Genomic DNA, 21063 nt, shown 5'->3' with positions numbered 1-21063 from the left:
TGCCCTTGCACCCGGAAGCACTCTGGGTGTACCTTGGACCTGGATTCCAGGGCTCCATATGACCTGGAAATGCTTCCATCACAATATTTATATAGATAGATAGATAGATAGTGTATATAGCTGTGTTAGTAGTTAGCAGTGCACAAGTTATCTTTCCTCCAAACACCTCTCCTCTCTCCACTGCATTGCTCTCCTCCAGTTGAGTGTTAATTTTCCTCTGCCCAGCTCCGACTAATCTCGACAAGGCAGTGCGGTCCCTTTTATTGACAACCTGGGAGTACTACCTTTGACATGACATACTGTAGCTTGTTGGAAGCACCCCAACTGGGTTATGAGAAAGCCAGGGAGATCCCCTCACTGGCAGCAACGCCCTATTATCTTCCAGGGATTCTCAGAGGGCTACTCCTCCAGATTCCATCTCCCAAGCAGCCCTAAGGGTGTCTAAACTGGGACTCTATATGAGGGATACTGCCACTTATTAAAGTCGTGGATGAACTACTCCCTGTTGTGCTCTCCTGCCAGTTCTTGTACTCTTCAAACATCCCACCCAGGAAGGGATCACAAGTGTCCTGACTGGGTGTTGCCCCCAATTTAGTCCATCCTTTCATTATGGCATCCTGGACAGGTAACGACTCCACCTTCATCCTGGGCAGGACACCCAAACGTTCTTTGGGGCATCTACTATATATGTAGAAGAGGAGTGCAGTATGTGGTAGCAAGAGTGTGTGCCTTCAGGAACAGATAACAGTTTAATGTGCAGAGGAGTTTCACTTCCTGTCGTTTATTGTTCTGTTTTAGAGATACAGGCTGTATGTTTCATTACTTCTAGAATAAGGTTTCATTATTGACTGTTATGCTTCCCAGACACTTGCTCAAATCTACATAATACAATGTTGCTTTTTTAACATTTCCTTCTTTTAAACATGTCATCCAATGTTAGAAGAGACACTTGCAGGCACAGTTTGGGTCGCCCTTGAGGTACTAAATATGTGTAATGGGTAAATTTGCAGAATGATATTTTACGTAGGCGCTATCTGTACTGCTCAAGCTTCATTGACCTGATTCATTTTCATCTCACAATGATCTTATGGGTTCTCATTTTCAGTCTGCATAACATCAGTGCCCAGTCCCATCTCCAGTGCTATTACACAAAAACATGTGCAGAGTCTGTTTGGCTGGCCTCCTGACACATACTGTGTGCACCTCTAGATGTGGCGCATAGCATTTTCTAAAATGTAGGCCCCAGATGAATAGCTTGTAATGCACTCTGCAATTCCAGAGACTCTGGAGGCTATCATATGTACAAAGTGCAGTTCCTACAATTTTCACCTACAGCAGAGCTTAGGAACACATCACTGCTTTACTTCAATAATAATAATAATAATTCTTTACATTCATATAGTGCTTTTCTTGCTACTAAGCACTTTACACAGTGAGTGAGGAGCCACTTCAACACCACCACTGACTCTCAGTTTCATTTCAAATGCACTACAAGATTCTTCTGCTCATTTGTAAATCTCTTCACAATTTAACACCTACTTATCTCTGCAGTTTCATTCATTTATAAATACTGTAATGGTGCTGACATGGGAGAGACACCCATAGTATGAACTGGCATTCCATCACGCAAATGAGCACCTTCAAAGCTAGCTGTAGGGAAGTCTATAAAAGGCGCAAGCCTGCAAAGCTGCAAACAGTATTCCAACTAGTGCTGAAAAGGTAGGTAGTCTTTTTAAGGACAGCAAGACACCTAAAATACATTCTGGCACTCAGTGCTCATGCTACATTAGTGTGAGAAGTGAGTTAAAGATAAGACCTACTGTCTAATTTAGCAAAGTGCCAAGTGCAGCAAAGACCACAATGAGGTTACTAGGATCTTCTGAGTAGTTGTTGTCACTTGCAGCATCACTAAAGGGAGGAAGGCTGATAAGAGACTGCTCCCTCTACAGGTCCACCACCATGTCTCCATCTGCCAAGGTGCATTGTAATGGGTGTGTGGACACCAGCAGAGCATTAAGCTAGGAAAAAGTGTGGAAAGTTGAGTTGCCATTTACCTCAGAAATGTGAAGCTGGGCCGGTGGTAAAACAGTGCAGGCAAAGGACAAGACAGATTGCAGTGGAATTATGGATCAGTAATGGAAAGGGAGCCTCAAAGCTAAGTCCCGAACCTGAAATACTGTTTGCAGCATCAGTTTAGTAAAGGAAAACAGCCAAGAGACCAGTACATCTGCAGCTCCAGACAAGGAGGTACACCTGCTCATTTAAAATCAACAGCTCAACATAAAGAAGTGAAATGTTAAACACCTCTGCTGCACCGCATGACTGCACAGCACTCAACATCCCTGCTGTGCCACCTGACAGTGAAACGCTCAAGACCCCTTGTGATGAGCTTTTGTCACGAGCCACATGACTGCAGCAGAAATTATGGGCTGCCATTCCATCATGCAAATGAACAGCCTCGGAGCCAGTGCAGGGGAGTCTATACTACTCAAAAAAATTAAAGAAACACTTTTTAATTGGAGTATAGTATCAAGTCAATGAAACTTCTAGAATATTGATCTGGTCAGTTAAGTAGCAGAGGGGGTTGTTAATCAGTTTCAGCTGCTGTGGTGTTAATGAAATTAACAACAGGTGCACAAGAGGGGCAGCAATGAGATGACCCCCAAAACAGGAATGGTTTAACAGGTGGAGGCCACTGACATTTTTCCCTCCTCATCTTTTCTGACTGTTTCTTCACTAGTTTTGCATTTGGCTACAGTCAGTGTCACTACTGGTAGCATGAGGCGATACCTGGACCCTACAGAGGCTGCACAGGTAGTCCAACTTCTCCAGGATGGCACATTAATACGTGTCATTATCAGAAGGTTTGCTGTGTCTCTCAGCACAGTCTTAAGGGCATGGAGGAGATTCCAGGAGACAGGCAGTTACTCTATGAGAGCTGGATATGGCCATAGAAGGTTCTCAACCCATCAGCAGGAGGGGTATCTGCTCCTTTGGGCAAGGAGGAACAGGATGAGCACTGCCAGAGCCCTACAAAATGACCTCCAGCAGGCCACTGGTATGAATATCTCTGACCAAATAATCAGAAACAGACTTCATAAGGGTGGCCTGAGGGCCTGACGTCTTCTAGTGGGCCATGTGCTCACTGCTCGGCACCGTGGAGCTCGATTGGCATTTGCCATAGAATACCAGAATTGGCAGGTCTGCCACTGGTGCCCTGTGCTTTTCATAGATGAGAGCAGGTTCACCCTGAGCACATGTGACAGACGTGAAAGAGTCTGGAGAAGCCTTGGAGAACGTTATGCAGTCTGTAACATCATTCAGCATGACCGGTTTGGTGGTAGGTCAGTGATGGTCTGGGGAGGCATATCCATTTAGGGACACACAGACCTCTACATGCTAGACCTTGACTGCCATTAGGTATTGGGATGAAATCCTTGGACCTATTGTCACACCCTATGCTGGTGCAGTTGGTCCTGGGTTTCTCCTGAAGCATGACAATACTCGCCTCATGTGGCAAGAGTATGCAGGCTGTTTGTGGAGTATGAACGAACTGATACCATTGACTGGCACCCCACACTCGCCTGAACTCAATCCAATAGGACACCTCTGGGACATCATGTTTTGGTCCATCTGACGCTGCCAGGTTGCACCTCAGACTGTCCAGGAGCTCAGTGATGCCCTGGTCCAGATCTGGGAGGAGATCCCCCAGGACATCATCCGTCGTCTGATTAGGAGCATGCCACAATGTTGTCAGGCATGCATAAAAGCACGTGGGGGCCATACAAATTACTGAGTACAATTGGGAGTTGCTGCAATGAAATTTCAGCAAAATGGACTAGCTTGCCGTATCATTTTTTCACTTTGATTTTCGGGGTGTCTTTGAATTCAGCCCTCTGTAGGTAGATAATTTTAATTTTCATCAAACGATGTGGCATCCTTTCATTCCTAACACATTACCCAGCCCATATCAGTACAGATATCCAGTATGACTGTTTTCCCATTGAGATCTGATGTGATTTAAAAGTTTTCCTTTAACACCTTTTTTGAGCAGTTTATAAAAAGGACAGGCCTGTAAAGTCACAAACAGTGTTCCAATTAGCGTGGCAAAGGACCCAGTTCTACAATACTTTTAGTTTTTATGTTTCAATTCAATGGTTTTATCACATGCATTATGTTGCAGTATTTGATTTTGTTGTATTTATGTCTACTTGCTTTAGTTCGTATTTTATGGTGCATTGTTTTAGTTATCTAGTCCAATGGTTATCAGATGGGGGTTGCTAAGCTGTGCATAGAAGGCTGCAGCAGTCCTGGCGAGTTTAATGTTCTTAAAAAACAAATCCGGTTTAAAATACTGCAAAATGTTCAGTTGTTGCACAAAAGTAATCCTGTATCAATTGCATTTACTGAATACAGTTCAAAGTGAGCAGAGATGCGGTTTTCTCCACCAGAGATAAAAATTTAAAAATAAAGAAAAAGCATCCCCTAATAGATCGATGGTTAGTCAGCAGCCGAACCAGAGCCTCCATACTCACCTGCGTTTCAATCTCACTTGTCCGTCTCATGGTGCTCCTGCAAGCGAGACTCCACTCCTACCTGAGCCAAATCGAGGTCTCCCACTGCTTATGTGGACTCCATGGTGGTGACCGCTCCTTTGCACTCCCCTCTTTGAACCCAATGATACCAGGACGGAGACTGGCCAGGGAACCACGCGCCAAGACTGGTGGATTTTTGTGAAAGAGATTGTCTTAATGGGTGAGTGCCGTCTTTCTCTTCTTCTCATTGCCACATCTTTCTATCTAGTCCATTCCCCTAACGTTACAAGATTTTTAGTGTTGCTAAACGTTTGTGATGTATCATCATATTTAGAACAGATTTAGAAACTGTAAGACTAATGCATAAGAATATGCACAGACAAAGATGAATGTTAATAATTATTAATATGAAATAAGAACTTTATCATTTAATTTCAGTTTTTATTAATTTAGATGTTATGACTTACAGAATTCTACCTCATAAATAAATAGGGAAATGCTGTGAGGTAAACGCTTTCTACGTTTTTCTTTTTATTGTAACTTGCTGTATTCACAAGAGAACTTATATCAATGCACATACACACACATATTGGTTAACAGTATACATATACCACAAAAAGTAGATCCATTAACACAATAAACATAACAATAGATCAGCGATGTTTGGTAACTTTTTCATACTTCAAAAAAGTAAACACAGGAGCAAACTGTAAACAGAAACAGAACCGTGCTGGCTCTGCCTTCACATTGACTTCCAGTAGTGTTCTCTCTTTTTTAACCTTGGTTTGAATTGTATGTACAGTAACTAGTGAGTTATTTTTCTGCTTCTTTTGATCTGAACTCATTTTGAACTGTTGTGGGACCTACAGGGGGCGCTCAGTTCCCCAAACCCGACATAGAATACAAGTTCAGCTGCACACGTTTTTTATTTTCCAGTGGGAAACGCTTCCTATTTGTTTCCCACCTGCAGCACAATACATAAGCATAATATACAGCACAAAACCACTTTTCTTCTGTCTTCTCTTCTTCTCTCTCTCCTTCTGCCTCTACTCCTCCAGGCAAGCTTAGTGTCCATTCCTGCCAACCCTGGCTCCCCAGATGGAGTGAGGTGGCTCCTTTTATAGAGCACCTGGAAGTGCTCTAGGTGTCCCATAAGCTCCTTCCAGTAGCACTACTGGGTGTGGCAGAAGTGCTACAATAAAGGGCTCTGCATTTCCTATAGCAACCCCAGGCAGCACCCATGGGACTGAAAGGGGCTGTGCCAAACTCCAACTCCCATGAACCCCCTGCGGGAGTCTGTGGTGCTGCCCTCTAGTGTTCTGGGGGAGATAACGCCCTGAGCATACACTCTACTCCCTGGTCACTCCAATGCAGAGGCGTCCTGGCTGGGTAAGGGCCCCGGCCATCTACAACAATGTCTAATTTTTGTAAATTGAAAATATGAACATTTAGCCTATTTTTTTATTCCAAATCAGGTCACACCACTGTTTGTACATTTAAACACACTTTATCAATAAAGTATTTGGCATACACCAAAAAATAAAAAGATACAGAACCACACAAAAACTCCGCTTTAGTTTTGTCTAGAAAGAGTTCAGTACTTAACAATTTAAATCAAAACATTTCAATTCCTGGATAGGGTACACCAAGAAAATGGGTTTAAAACCCCTGGCCTAGAGACATCACGTGGCATTTAATCACACAAGAGGTCAGAAGCCTGCTGTAGGTACGCATTTGCTTGGATTAGCAGGTCCACTATTGACCTAAATCATGCTGTGTGACTACTCACCAAAACCGAAGATTATGCTCTGCTTTACAAAGTTTAGTTTATATTACAACATTTTGGGGGCCTTTCTTTATAAAGGTTTAGGGATCTTTGATCAACTATAATTTACGTTGTGGCCTTACATACCTTGAAAGGTGCTTTGAAGTTAAAAGTCTTACTTTTATTACACAATACCTCAGAGGTATCTGCAGTCAAAAGCTTAAGTAATGCTTCTGCAGATCACTATAATTTAAGTGCCAATTCACAGCACTGTCTACAGGAGAGACTGAGAAATTTAGCAATCCTAGACTTAGGATGAAGTAAAGTGGCCTCAGGGTCACTGCAAAAAAGGATCTTCTTTACAAACCTCCAATGTTTTCATTTATCATAACATAGTTTTTTTTACTAGCATACATAATACATAATTCCTTATTTTTCCAGAACTATAAGTATATTCTCTTGTTCTTAACCTGATTCATAAATCACTGTGTACAGTACATCATAATGCGGTTTTTAAAATACTAGTGGAAACAATTTTGCCCCAACCTGCATCTTTTAAATATTTTTTTCCAAATTGTGTTACTTTATTTTGGATTTACTTAATGTTCATAATTTTTAGACTATGAATATAAAAAAATGTGCGACCTGGATAGAATATCTTAACACTTAAACCTTGACCTGAAAGTATGTGAGTCTGATATTGATGGAAAAGCAAGTGCTAGCAACCAAAATTAATGTTACGGTCAGCTTACAAATGGTAATAAAATGAGGTACGTTTTGTTAAGCATTGGCACAGTGGTAAGCTTTGGTACTTCTCAGCTCCAGAGTCCGATGCGCAAGTCCCATTCTGTATGCTTTCTGCATGCAGGGTTTCTCTGGGTGCACTGATTTTCTTCCCATATTCCAGTGTGTATGAGTGTGTCCTGTGATGGTCTGAAATTTTATCCACCGTTAGTTCCTATCTTGTGTTCAGTGCTGCTGGGATAGTCATGGACCATGATCAGTAAGTGCCAAAACAGCTTTGAAAATGGATGGATGGATGTTTTGCTGCTTTGGTGCAATAAAAGAAGTGTATTTCTGAAAAAAAAACTTCTGTTTATGAGGTCCAAAACTCCCGTGTGGCTTATTTGTAGCTGTTTCAAATGGAAGGAAACCTGGTCCACTGTATTCCAGTTGTTGCAACAACCTTCACCATGTAAATCGGTTTGGAAAATGCATGCTTAGGAAAAATGTTTCTTGACAGGTGGTGCCAATAGGCAGGAGTTAAGGTGACAATTTGGTGTCAGTTGTTTTACACATAGAGAGGGGAATCAAACTTAACTACCAAATAGGGTGGTCGTGTTGTATTTTCCATTTAAAACGAATGTGGTTTAGCATAAAGAACACAGCATAGAAAGAACTGGGAGGTTACTTCCATCTGGAGATATTAGTGTGTGTGTTGTGGTGAGAACTTCCATTTTTAATGAACCCCATCTGGATGACTTTAACCCCTCAATTCACACTTTACATTTTAGACAGCATAAAAGATTACTCATCATATCAAAATTATTATAGCACTCTGCCTTTTCTAATGTTACTATCTCTCGCTAGACAAATCACCTTGTAGGCTAGATAATGTGAAGGCTGATCATGTATTGCAATAGACATTGTAGAATAACAGGTTCCTTTTTTAATGATCAAGGTGACTTAAAATCTCTACTCTTAAATCTTAGTATTTTCAACTGCATTCCCAGGTGAATCCTGCTGTCACTATGACATACAAGTTACACAAGACAAAACTAGTGAGCACTTGCTGTATGTGAAGCGACCGTATGTCAATCAGACGTCTCAAACAGTGCCAAGGTTCAATGAAGCATTTAACAGATTAGACAGTATTGCATTTATTTCACTAAAGACATCTTCTTTTCAGAACAGCCTGGTGGAAATTTAGATTTCCGAGTTAAAATTTGCACATTGTGTTAAATAGGTACTGCATCATAACATGCATTGTTACTTGGTTTTGTAAATTTCCTAGTAACAATGTCCATTCCAAAAGAGGTTATGTAAAATTCACTGACAGCTCTGGATAATCCATGTTTTCAGAGACATACTTCATACAAAATAGATAGTATTAAGAGAGAAAAACTAAAATAGCAACAAATATTAGCCCAGGACATGCAAAATTCCACCTTGATCTTACTCTTTGAATATCATTTCACATTACAATATAATTCAGACCTTAGGCCCATTCATTCTCTCAATGTTTGTGTGGATTTTATCTGGGCTTTCCTCTGCATTCCTAATATGTGCATGTTAGGCACCTTGGTCAAATCATATCCACATAAGTGAATTTGTGTGCATGAGTGGAACCCCCTGACTGCCCTGATCTGGGAACTACATTGGACCCAGCGCTACCGGGACTCTGAGTGGGATTAAACTGCATCTATCTGTATACATCTCTCTATTATATAAAAAAGCCTTGCAATGAGACGAGACTTTTTTGAAGATATTTTCAAGTCACGCGAGATGAGACTTTGGCCATGAGATTTTTTCAAGTCACGCCCTCCTCTCAACCATATTCAACCACGCACACGGTACTCTCACCTCTCATTCGTATAAATGCTTTTCACAGACACAGTTTCTGCTCTCTTTGCTGTTATAAATTTTAACTTTTTCTGCACTTTAAGTTCCCAATTAAAGAAGACTTATTATGTCCGAATCTTATTGCAGAATTTCATCACGAAGAGTTATCAACAGAAAAAATGAATACACAGGCAATCCTAGCACCGAGAAACAATGAAGTCAAATGAATTAGTGGCAAAAATGTTGATCAGTTACACGGCAAATTGGTTAAATGCGTATCAATAGACTATGCTGAAACAGCTGGTGGTGATAGTGCGTAAGATGAAAACATCAAATTACAATATCCCGTAGAATATCTACAACCATTAACACCAATCAGTCTTCCACCGCACGAATTACTGTAGAAAGAAGGATGTATCCAAGAAAGGTAATGTAGTACATCTTCCGTAGATAACTTTACACAACAAAGGAGATCTTGATGTGCCATTCATATTAAAACAATAACAATAAAGTTAGAATAGCTTTTGCAAAGACAATTAACAAATCTCAGAGCAAAACATTTGAAAAAGTTGTTTTATTTAATAGAAAGTAAGAAAGAAATGAAACTCAATTTCAAGCAGTTATACATTGTGTTGTCATGATGAAAGTCCAAACACAGAATCAAGATTCAATGTGATATTGATAAAAATGTAATTAATAAAATGGTTTTACTGAAGTATTGAATGAATGAATTTAAAAAGTATTTGTGTGTTAATTTCAAAGCCAAACAGAACAAAATCGTATTATGCAATGAATAATGCAACATGAAACATAATTTACTTTCAAATTATTACCTTTTACTCTTTTTTAATATGTTTAATTACTCGCTGTAATGTAAAATAGTTCTATTATGCATATGTAACAATTCCCATGAACGTAAAAATTTGTTTAAATTGTACATCTGCATCCCCATATGACAGAACCACAAAGAGGCTAACACGTAGCGCAGGCATGGGGGTTGACAAGCAAAATGAGCAGGGGGCAAAGCCCCGTAGTTATTGAAAACGTTAAGGGTTTTGTGTGCCTGTCTGTCACACTGTGAACACCAGGGGTCGCTGTTGCCCCGTGAACCCAACAGACAAATACGCAGACACGGGGTAAAAGCACCAAGAAGTATTCTTTTTATTCTTTTTTCTTTCTGTAGTGCTTCCAAAGCACCCTAGCCTCAGCAAACAGGTAATACAATAATAAATAAGCACCATACTTTTCCTCCTCTCCTCCCAGCAGCTCTGTCACACTCCCTCCCAACTCCAGCTCGCTTGCTAGGTTGCCATCTGTCCTTTAAATAGTCTTTGACCAGGATGTGCTTCTGTCCTTCCGTCCATGTGATTCACCAGCACTTCCGGATCAGATGGAGACTTTGTATTTTCTTCAGCCTGGAAGTACTTCTGTCTTTCCATCCCCATGACCTGAGAGTACTTCCGGGCTATATTGTAAATGGAAATCCCTGTGTCTCCCTGCAGCGTCCCTTGGTGGCACCCACGGTACCCAGTAGGGCTGTGAAGCCGAACTCCATCTCCCATAGTGCCCTGCAGGAATCTGGAGCACTGCTAAGCTGCAGGGAAGTCGCCCTCTAGCATCCTGGGGGTTTCATCTGGGTTGAGCTGCTGGCCATCCATCACAACACGATTAATCTTGAATCACTAAGACTAGAATTTTGGTCTTGGTCTTGATCGAAGGTTTGTATTGTGATATGCACCGGTGAAGCAAAAATGTGCTTAGTGGCAACCTCTGCAAAGTTATCTGGGTTCCTGTCTTTACGACGGAAAACTGCATAGGGAAACTGAACAAGAAGGTGACAAGGCAGAATGAAAAAGAAGCGCTGCACCATCTGATTACATGATAGGAAGAAGAAGACTGCCAGCTCTGGCATCTGCTAATCATCAGACAAATGCAGCACAGCAACTTGCTAGGACTCATGAACTATAGTGGCTGAAACTTTGAAGGACCAGAGGTCAGTAGTTTTCCAGTTTATATTGAAATGGCTAAGTGAGATGGTGAGGGACAGCCAAGCCTGAAGGAACTTGCAGATAGCAGCTTGTAGCGTGCAAAAACATGAAAAAAAAAAAACAAAACACATTGTTTTGGCTTTACGTGATAAGATGCAGTACTGTATGTATACCACTTAGTATTAAAAAAAATGATGGTACTATTTTTTTTCATCCAAAGATATATAAATATTAAGTGCTATATTTGCAGGCATTAATTAATAAAATGATTTAATCTGTACACACATTTTATGGCACCTGCTGTTTCCACTTCCAGTCACTTAAAAGTAAAGGCCTAAGACAGGAACTCGCCATGCAGGGGACACGTAAACAAACCGCTATGAGATGTCCTGTTGCACACCCCTGCATGTAGTCATGAAGAGCCTACTAATTTAATGTGCTAAGCCTACACTCCTTTGGGGTGTAAGTAAAGCCACGTGGCTACAAGCTGAAACTCGAAACACATAGATAGTGGCTGGAGCAGAAAACAATAATGATAATATTACATTTCATTTATATAGTAATTTTCCCATGCTCAAAGCCATTATGAGTTAATGGCATTAACATTTGAATGATATCAGTGTTGTCGCTACATGTTGACAGCGTCATATTTTTACATTCTATTTTAAAGTGATGAAATGTTTTGGTGTTAAAAATATATATTTGGGGAAAACTCACCATCCATGTATTAATGGATTACAATGCAAAAACCCTTTAATAAATTGTCAATGCAATGCAAAAAATATAAAAAGTGTGATGAGATGCTCCAAATTTAAAAACTCTTTATTTGTACTGTAAGGTGTGATCTGTTTATTAGAATCACACTTCACTTTATTGGTGATAGTTTTGGTGCAACATACAAGGACAACACAAAATACAAAAGATAAATATAAGAAGAGAAAATATAAAATGATAAAATATATAAAATGATGAAATAATGAAGAGATAATAGGATTGAAATGTCCAGGCAGACCAGTGTGCAGGTATTCAGCACATAGATGCTGAATAGGAGCTCAGACCTGACTAGTCACATGAACTGTTTAGGTGACGTGCTGTTTTAACTTTCACTGTACAAAGACGTTTGCTGGAGGGAAGATTTGGAACAGATGATGAGTGAAGTAGATGATGCATATTTTGCTCTGTGCATATTGTAGGATGCATCACTGCACTGTGTGTAATGAGCAGTTAGAGTGACTGCAAAACACATGTCGCTCTCGACATACTTGCTAGCCTCATAGCTTGCATTAGTCTACAAAAAAATGAACTTCAGCTGGAAAACACACGGAGCATGAACAGCCTTCACTTAAGAGTATTTTAATGTTTTTGTCAATTACTGAACAGCTGTCATTGATGTTCTCTGAAATTTGTCTGACTCCTTTTCATGAAAGTTTACTGTTTGGTGGATAAACGGTTTAGAAAACAGATCAGAGCCAAGGCTCCAAACCGCCAACAGGACAGGGAAGTCCTTATTCTGACACCAAGCAATTAAGCACCAAACCAGAGCTAATGTTAAAGCATGTTAGCTATGGTGCGTCATGACTTATTACTTATCATAGAAAGGAAGTGAATATTTATGAAAAGGAAATAATAAGCCTGTACCCAAACTATTTAGCTTTAGATAGATAGATAGATAGATAGATACTTTATTTGTCCCAAGGAGGGAATTTAGCTTTTTGTAAAAAATGTTATAACAGAAATAACAACAATGTCCCTCAAATATACACAAGAATTACAAAAAGAAGAAAACTTCTGACTACCCTAGAGCAGCCACAGTGAGGCATTAAAAAGGCATATGGCTGTTGGTAGGAAGGAGCTGCAGTAGCATATCTTGACACACTTTGTGCTGAATAATCCATTCATACTCAATACGTACAGTGTTCTACAAACAATATTAACAGCGACAGATGCACAAACGTAATAAATTTTTAGTGAACTGTTACACTATACAAGTAATTAATTTTTAGTGAACTGTTACACTATACAAGTGTAGGATCTGCAATCACTATTTTTTGATAAAGGAGAGCCGGAGGAGAACAAGAGTGTCCTTGAGTGTATTTGATTTGATGGTATTTGTCCATCCATCCATTATCCAACCCGCTATATCCTAACTACAGCATCACAGGGGTCTGCTGGAGCCAATCCCAGCCAACACAGGGCGCAAGGCAGGAAACAAACCATGGGCAGGGCGCCAGCCCACCGCAGGGCACACACACACACACACACACACACACCAAGCACACACTAGGGACAATTTAGAATTGTCAATGCACCTAATTTGCATGTCTTTGGACTGTGGGAGGAAACCCACGCAGACACGGGGAGAACATGCAAAGTCCACGCAGGGAGGACCCGGAAAGTGAATCCAGGTCTCCTAACTGTGAGGCAGCAGCACTACTCACTGCGCCACCGTGCCACCCTGATGGTGTTTGTGTAGCACAGTAATTGATTTTTTAATAAATTGAAGAAGCAGAATATCATCCATATGTGTCTAAAGTAAACGGAAAGGCTTATCTCATGAATTCTTTGCTCTTGCAGTCCTATAACCCAGCACCTCTTAAACTTGCACATACAGTAAAGGATTATTGTGGTGGAAGTAATAATTTTTTACAGTTTCTACATTTATGGTGGTGCTTTGGAGAGACCAAGGAAGGTCTAGCAACTTGTGATTTAATATGAGGGGACACGTATATATTCTTTATATGGCTTGTTAACATTCTAGTCTTTTGTCTAATTTGTGCTGATTCAGTTACTTAAGCTGTTGCTTACCAGTGATCACTCAGATGAAAGAGATCTTGAAGTATTTGTTTCGGTTTCTCATTGTCATTTGCCCTTATTTCCATATAATTAACTGAGAAATGTTTACAGAGTATCAATTTTCTGTCCCCATCTTTTCGTCCACGAGATTGAAGTGGACTGGAGCCTCATCAGGTACATGGCAGGAAACACCATTGGTGGGCTATTAGTCCATTGCACCATTGCAGAGAACACTCTTGGACACATCTTACTTGAAGTTATGAATCAAAGAAAACTGTCTAATTTTGGACTGAGGAGAAAACCAGAGTATCCCAAAAAAACACACGTGAACATTGGGGATTATGCCCTTTTTTATATAGAGTTACTGTGTTAGCCATTGAAACCAGAGATTAAAACTGTGAAGTAGAAAGCATAATACTCACCCTAAAAATAAGCAAATGTTGATTGCACCCTAAGAAGAGGCTTGTAAAAAGAATGTCCTATGTATTAAAAAACAACTGTTTAGAGAAGTAGATCACAAAATTCTGTACCTTTGTGATTGTATAATGAGCAAAAAGTGCCCAGCTAACTGAAATGTGTTCAATTGAAATCAAGAACAAGGCACTAAGAAAGGAGATAAAAATGACAATTAGTAGTTTGATGGTCTTCTAGAGTTGAAACTGCAAGCCACTGTGCCGTGTTACAGGATTCATGTCTGACCCTTCTGAACAATGGATTTCCAGTAATAATGACCATATAATGGACTCTATTGAATCATTAAAATGTTGGTGGGAAAATTTTAATTACTCGTGTTGTAATATTCAATTATAGCTTCAAGGCAATATTATATTTAATTATTTTACTTACAAAGTGGAATAGAACAGCTCATCATATTGTACATGTAACCCTGGAAACAGTCCCATTTCCCAGGCACTTGTGTATTGTGTATACTGTATGTTAATTGTTATAATTATTTGTTCACTCATGGACAGATTATAAGTTGTACTTGTGCATATGTCTCTATACACTGCCATAAAGTTCAATAAATATTCAATCAGTCACTGTGGTCTATGCTTTCAATATCTGTAACCATTTAAACCATTTAACCTGTTAATTCTTTATATATATATATATATATATATATATATATATATATATATATATATATATATATATATATATATATATATATATAATATATATATATATAATATGTATATATATATATATAATATGTATATACTGTGTTTTTCCACCACCCCACAGTAAGGAGATCTAGACGGATCAGCTGCTGTTGCTTCTACTGCCAAGCTGCGTGTTCTGCTTGTCGCACTGTGCGTCGATCATTTAAAAGCCTGTACAGCAGCTGTCCTCTTGTCTCACTGCTTTGTCTTGTGGGACATCAAAGTGTTTTCCGAAAAGATCACATCTCGACCCAAGTTTTTGTTATTATAATAGAGAGATATGTATATATGTATGTATGTGTGTGTGTGTGTGTGTGTGTGTGTGTGTGTGTGTGTGTGTGTGTGTATATATATATATATATATATATATATATATATATATATATATATATATATATATATAATAGAGGGCTTTGCCCCCTGCTTGCTTCGCTAGCCAACCCTTTCCCCCCCTGCCAGCAGCCGCACCCCTATTAAATGGTGACACAATGGGAAAGAAATACATTTTTTTTTAACTCTTCTTTGCTCGAGCAGCTGCTGGTGTGCTGCTGCTGTCCTCATGCTTGATCTTGTTGTGAAGACTGAGGCTGAGCACACTCCAAGGAGACACGGCCACTCCTCTGAAACCTCTCTTAAATGGTGATACATTGGGAGCAAGTAACAGGTGCTTTTTTCACCTCCTCTTTACTCGAGAAGCTGTTGGCTTGCTGCTGCTGCGTGCCGCCCGATCTGCATTTCGTGTGTAGCTTTAAACGTTTAAAAGCCTGTAGCACCTGAATATTCAATCTCTTTTCACTGTATTTTCAGATTGTTTGCTCTAATGTGATCTTTACTCTCATTTATTGAGACTTTTGAATTTTCCTACTTTCGTTATCTCTAACCTACTTTGCATGTGTATCATCGGACTTGTGTCTGAAGGTTGTAAGTATGACGTGACTTGTCCGTCTTGCAGGAAGTAAAAGTCTCTATGTCTCTCTTCAAAAGATCACATCTCATCCCCGGAAAAAAAGTCTTGTCGCAAGTTTTTGTTTTATAATAGAGAGATGTATGCATATACAGGTATTATAATAATAATATATATATACAGTACAGCATATATGTGTATGTGCGTGCACATATATATATTGTGGCAGTAGGGGGCACTAGTGCTCCCTTGAACCCTCAGGTACCATGCTAGACACTGGATAAAAGTCCAAGACTTTTTTTATTAATTAACACTAACGTGCACAAAGCACCCTCCACACTACTCATGTACTCAATAAATTCAACACTAATACTCTCTCCTCGCCCAGACACTTCACCCCTCTATCTCCCAGCTCAGCTCAGTGTCTGGACTGGCCCATAGTCCTTTTATAGCCCCTGACCCAGCGGTGTTCCTGCCCAATCAGACCACAGTCCCTTATTCCTTCTGGGTCAGGGTAAACAGTCCTTTTCTTCAACCCGGGAGCACGTCGTTCCTTCCTGTTATGTGACCGTGACGTACTCCCGGGTTATAGGGCACACAAGAGCCCATGAGCCCTCCTACAGCGACTCCCGGTGGCCCCCAAGGTATCCAGCAGGGCGGTGTATAAACACTACATAGTCCATGAGGCCCTGCTGGAACTCGGCACACAATCCTGCTGTCAGGAGAGCTCCTCCTGGCGGCCTGGGGGTGAGGGCCGGAGCACAAAGCCGGCAGTCCTCCACAATATATATATATATGTGTGTGTGCAATATGTGTATATATTCCCGTTAGAATAGCTTTTGCTATGACAGTTAATAAATTACAGGGACAAACATTCGAAAAAATTCAGTTGATTTATTAAAGAAAAAGAAACAATATTCACTCATGGGCAGTTATACGTTGTGTTGTCACGATGTGAGTCCAAACACGGAATCAAAATTCAAAGCAATATTGATAAAAAGTAAATTAAATAGTTTTTACTGAAGTTTTACAGTAAAAGTATAAGTTTAAAAAGTATTTGCGTGTTAATTTCAAAGCCAAACAGAAAGAAAATGTATAACACAACGAATACCGCTAATGTAACATGAAACATAATTTTCTTTCAATTTATCATGTTTTACTATGGTTAATTACTCGCTGTAGTGTAAAATAGTTAGTTCTATTATGCCTATGTAAAAATTCCCATGAAAATAACAATCTGTTTAAATTGTACAGCCACTTCCCCTATAGATATATATATAGTATCTCACAAAAGTGAGTACACCCCTCACATTTTTGTAAATATTTTATTATATCTTTTCATGGGACAACACTGAAGATATGACACTTTGACACAATGTAAAGTAGTCAGTGAACAGCTTGTATAACTGTGTAAATCTGCTGTCCCCTCAAAATAACTCAACGCACAGCCATTAATGTCTAAACCGCTGGCAACAAAAGTGAGTACACCCCTAAGTGAAAAATGTCCAAATTGTGCCCAATTAGCCATTTCCCTCCCCGATGTCATGTGACTCGTTAGTGTTATACAAGGTCTCAGGTGTGAATGGGGAGCAGGTGTGTTAAATTTGGTGTTATTGCTCTCACACTCTCTCATACTGGTCACTGGAAGTTCAACATGGCACCTCATGGCAAAGAACTCTCTGAGGATCTGAAAAAAAGAATTGTTGCTCTACATAAAGATGGCCTAAGCTATAAGAAGATTGCCAACACCCTGAAACTGAGCTGCAGCACATTGGCCAAGACCATACAGTGATTTAACAGGACAAGTTCCACTCAGAATAGGCCTCGCCTGGTCGACCAAAGAAGTTGAGTGCATGTGCTCAGCGTCATATCCAGAGGCTGACTTTTTTTTGGCCTTCTGCTGTTATGCACCTAAAATCTGGAATAGCCTGCCAATAGGAATTCGCCAGGCAAATACAGTAGAGCACTTTAAAACACTGCTGAAAACACATTACTTTAACATGGCTTTCTCCTAACTTCACTTTAACTTAATCCTGATACTCTGTATGTTCAATTCATCACAATAACTATTCATAGTGGCTCTAAAATCTGTACTGACCCCAACTCTCTCTTCTGTTTCTTTTTCCGGTTTCTTTGTGGTGGCGGCCTGCGCCACCACCACCTACTCAAAGCATCATGATGCACCAACATTGATGGACTGAAAGCCAGAAGTCTACGTGACCATCTTCATCAGGTCCTTCCATGAAAACCCTAAATACAAAGAGGACTGTTTGACTTATGTTAGGTAGAATGCCCAGAGGGGACTGGGCGGTCTCTTGGTCTGGAACCCTAACAGATTTTACTTTTTTTCTCCAGCCTTTGGAGTTTTTTTTTTTTTTTGTTTTTTCTGTCCACCCTGGCCATCGGACCTTACTTATTCTATGTTAATTAATGTTGACTTATGTTTATCTTTTATTGTGTCTTCTATTTCTCTATTCATTTTGTAAAGCACTTTGAGCTACATTTTTTTGTATGAATATGTGCTATATAAATAAATGTTGATTGATTGATTTTGAAAATAGACGTATGAGTGCTGCCAGCATTGCTGCGGAGGTTGAAAGGGTGGGGGGGGTCAACCTGTCAGTGCTCAGTCCATACGCCACACACTGCATCAAACTGGCCTGCATGGCTGTCGTCCCAGAAGGAAGCCTCTTCTAAAGATGATGGACAAGAAAGGCCGCAAACAGTTTTCTGAAGACAAGCAGACTAAGGACATGACCTGTGGTCTGATGAGACCAAGATAAACTTATTTGGTTCAGATGGTGTCAAGTGTGTGTAGTGGCAACTAGGTGAGGTGTACAAAGACAAGTGTGTCTCGCCTATAGTCAAGCATAGTGGTGGGAGTGTCATGGTTTGGGGCTGCATGAGTGCTGTCGGCACTGGGGAGCTACAGTTCATTGAGGGAACCATGAATGCTAACATGTACTGTGACATACTGAAGTGGAGCATGGTCCCCTCAATTTGGAAACTGGGCCACAGGGCAGTCATTCAACATGATAACAACCCCAAACACCTCCAAGACCACCACTGCCTTGCTAAAGAAACTGAGGGTAAAGGTGCTGGACTGGCCGAGCATGTCTCCAGACCTAAACCCTATTGAGCATCTGTGGGCCATCCTAAAACGGAAGGTGGAGAAGAACAAGGTCTCTAATATCCACCAGCTCCGTGATGTCGTCATGGAGGAGTGGAAGAGGATTCCAGTGGCAACCTGTGAAGCTCTAGTGAACTCCATGCCCAAGAGAGTTAAGGCAGTGCTGGAAAATAATGGTGGCCACAAAAAATATTGACACTTTAGGCACAATTTGGACATTTTTCACTTAGGGGTGTACTCACTTTTGTTGCCAGCGGTTTAAACAATAATGGCTGTGTGCTGAGTTATTTTAAAGGGACACCAAATTTACACTGTTATAGAAGCTGTACACTGACTACTTTACATTGTGTCAAAGTGTCACATCTTCAGTGTTGTCCCATGAAAAGATATAATAAAATATTTACTAAAATGTGAGGGGTGTAATATATATTATATATATATATATATATGCATACACACACACAAATATATATATATATATATATATAGAGAGAGAGAGAGAGAGAGAGAGAGAGAGATCTATTTCTTGCAAAGCATACATCATCATTTATCTGGACCTTCAAAATACCTTTGATACAGTCTCACACTGAAGATTTATTCTGAAACTAGAAGCTGCAAGAATCAGAGGTATCCTACAGGTCTGGATCTTAAGTTGTTTAACCGGCAGGAGACAAAGAGTACAGATAAGAGGAGAATGCTCCACATGGAATGAGGTCATCATTTGAGTTCCCCATGGATCTGTCCTTGGACCATTACTTTTTCTGATTTACATTAATGACACACATTTCTTTATAGTTAGTAAAACGTAAAATTTGCAGTGGACACTTAAATTGGAAGAATGGCAGACACTGAGGAGGCAGCAATTGAATGAACACTTGGAAAATGCAGTTTAGTGTAGAAACGTGTGAACTGCTACATGAGAGCAGAAGGAATGTCAGTTTTAAATGCAAGATGGGAGGCACTGCTTGAAAGCAAAAATTAAGAGGTTTATATTGACACATTTTTATCAAATGAGCAATATACAGAACAGCAAAACAGTAAAACAGCAAATAAAATGTTATATTGCAAGAACATGTAAAATGTAATTAAGGGACGCTATGCTTATAGACTGTATAATACACTAGTAAAACCACATTTGGAATTCTGTGCGCAGTTCTGGTCACCATGCTACAAAAAACACATAGCAGCGCTTGAAGTTGTGTAGAGGACAACAAGCAGGTACATTCCAGTACTTAAGAGCATGTCCTGCTCTGACAGAGAATTAGACCTGTTTAATCTTGAGCTCAGGAAACTACATGGGCACCTAATCCAAGTCTTCAAAATTCTTAAGGGCAAGTAGATACAAACAAAATTCTATCAACTTGCGCATAACAGGGAATGACGTACTCAAGGACACCAATACACAATAATTAGGACTGGAGCTAGGAAGAGAAAACTGTACAGGACACCAATACACAATAATTAGGACTGGAGCTAGGAAGAGAAAACTGTACAATCTCAAAGTTTAAAAAACTGTTACAGAATTTAGGATCCTATAACTTCTGGCACACCACAGTAACTGACCAACTCAATCCTGTGACATTTGAATTGCGCCTTTCATAACCTTAGACTTCCAAACTTCTGCGGGCCCCCAACAACATCTGGACATGTTAAGAGCGAGAGCAGCTCAGCTAACTGATGTGTTAATCTCTGTTGAATTTTATTGTGGTCCTGGTTGTGTATTGTATGGTAAATGATTGCTTAATAGTATAGTATTATTATTTCCATCATAATTGTTTTTTGTTGTTGTTATGTTGTCACCGTTGTGGTGGTACCGTAAACTGAAAGTCCTTTCCACTGTGCATTTCCTGGCAATGAACCTGTTACATTCTAGGAGATAACGCTCCCTGCTAGACACAGTCATATTCACTGTTTTATTATTAGTTTCTTCACTCTTTTAAAATTAACAAATTAATATGAATTTATATTGAAATATTGTGATTAATTCAATTTCAAATTTAAATTCAGTTTTTTTTATTGTCTCAGGAGGAAATGTGGATGTTAGCAGAGAAACCAAGACATCACATTAAAAACACATCAGACATCAAGTCAAACATCAAATATGTTTCTTTAACATTATCACACTTTTCCTAAAGCTTAGTGAGAAGATCCTATTTTTTCAGTCCAGGGACCCTTTTTTTTGCTAAGGTTGCCCACTGGGCTTCCAGAGACCAGCCCACCCAT

At 39.9% G+C, this 21063-nt stretch overlaps 1 long non-coding RNA gene across 1 annotated transcript in view; it reads left to right on the top strand.

Annotated features, from left to right (window-relative positions):
- The window catches only part of LOC120518484, a 99849-nt gene extending 78791 nt beyond the window's left edge, over positions 1-21058 (top strand). The window contains exon 3 of the long non-coding RNA XR_005631243.1: positions 20866-21058. This is a non-coding gene — a long non-coding RNA (uncharacterized LOC120518484). The remainder of the gene's footprint in view (positions 1-20865) is intronic.
- Positions 21059-21063: the final 5 nt, after the last annotated feature.

This window comes from Polypterus senegalus, chromosome 1 (assembly GCF_016835505.1).
Source record: "Polypterus senegalus isolate Bchr_013 chromosome 1, ASM1683550v1, whole genome shotgun sequence".
Taxonomy (NCBI): domain Eukaryota; kingdom Metazoa; phylum Chordata; class Cladistia; order Polypteriformes; family Polypteridae; genus Polypterus; species Polypterus senegalus.
The sequence above is the reverse complement of the archived record's forward strand: the minus strand, read 5'-3'. Positions and strand labels throughout refer to the sequence as shown.